A 1,870-nucleotide genomic window follows, 5' to 3' on the forward strand; every position below is an offset into this window, starting at 1 on the left:
TTGATTTCAGTTCATTCAGTTCAGTCGCTCAGTCGTGTCCGACTCTTGGCGACCCCATGAATCGCAACACGCCAGGCCTCCCTGTCCATCACCAACTCCCGGAGTTCACTCAGACTCACGTCCATCGAGTCAGTGATGCCATCCAGCCATCTCATCCTCTGTCGTCCCCTTCTCCTCCTGCCCCCAATCCCTCCCAGCATCAGAGTCTTTTCCAATGAGTCAACTCTTCGCATGAGGTGGCCAAAGTATTGGAGTTTCAGCTTTAGCATCATTCCTTCCAAAGAAATCCCAGGGCTGATCTCCTTCAGAATGGACTGGTTGGATCTCCTTGCAGTTCAAGGGACTCTCAAGAGTCTTCTCCAATACCACAGTTCAAAAGCATCAATTCTTCGGCGCTCAGCCTTCTTCACAGTCCAACTCTTACATCCATACATGACCACTGGAAAAACCATAGCCTTGACTAGACAGACCTTTGTTGGCAAAGTAATGTCTCTGCTTTTCAATATGCTATCTAGGATGGTCATAACTTTCCTTTCAAGGAGTAAGCGTCTTTTAATTTCATGGCTGGAGTCACCATCTGTAGTGATTTTGGAGCCCAGAAAAATAAAGTCTGACACTGTTTCCACTGTTTACACATCTATTTGCCATGAAGTGATGGGACCAGATGCCATGATCTTCGTTTTCTGAATGTTGAGCTTTAAGCCAACTTTTTCACTCTCCACTTTCACTTTCATCAAGAGGCTTTTGAGTTCCTCTTCACTTTCTGCCATAAGGGTGGTGTCATCTGCATATCTGAGGTTTTTTATATTTCTCCTGGCAATCTTGATTCCAGCTTGTGCTTCTTCCAGTCCAGTGTTTCTCATGATGTACTCTGCATATAAGTTAAATAAGCAGGGTGACAATATACAGCCTTGATGAACTCCTTTTCCTGTTTGGAACCAGTCTGTTGTTCCATGTCGAGTTCTAACTGTTGCTTTCTGACCTGCATATAGGTTTCTCAAGAGGCAGGTCAGGTGGTCTGGTATTCCCATCTCTTTCAGAATTTTCCACAGTTTATTGTGATCCACACAGTCAAAGGCTTTGGCATAGTCAATAAAGCAGAAATAGATATTTTTCTGGAACTCTCTTGCTTTTTCCATGATCCAGCAGATGTTGGCAATTTGATCTCTGGTTCCTCTGCCTTTTCTAAAACCAGCTTGAACATCAGGAAGTTCACGGTTCACATATTGCTGAAGCCTCCTTGGAGAATTTTGAGCATTACTTTACTAGTGTGTGAGATGAGTGCAATTGTGCAGTAGTTTGAGCATTCTTTGGCATTGCCTTTCTTTGGGATTGGAATGAAAACTGACCTTTTCCAGTCCTGTGGCCACTGCTGAGTTTTCCAAATTTGCTGGCATATTGAGTGCAGCACTTTCACAGCATCATCTTTCAGGATTTGAAATAGCTCAACTGGAATTCCATCACCACCTAGCAATTCCAACCCTCAGGTTAATACTTCAGAGAAGCTCTTGTACTCCAACACCTACCAGAATGTTCAGAGCAGAATGATTTTTAAGAGCAGGGGTAAGGAGGAAGCAAACTAGAAACAACAATTCAAAGACACTTGCAGAGAAGAATGAATAAATATATTTTGGAATATTCACAAAATACAGTATCATATACAGTGAAAACACATTTGCTACTACAACTGCATGTATTAACATGAATGAATGTCAGAAATGCAGCGACCAAAGAATTCAAGTCCCAGAAGAAATCATACAAAATGATTTTATTTGTCAACTACAAGTAGGCACTTGTTATTGACATCTACAAGGATTATTGAAATATGTGCTGCTTCAGCTGCTGATTTTCAACACGCCACTGTACGGAG

The sequence above is a fragment of the Bos grunniens genome, chromosome 7 (genome assembly GCF_055505025.1).
Source record: "Bos grunniens cultivar Pamir isolate PY7600 chromosome 7, Bosgru_T2T1.0, whole genome shotgun sequence".
NCBI lineage: Eukaryota > Metazoa > Chordata > Mammalia > Artiodactyla > Bovidae > Bos > Bos grunniens.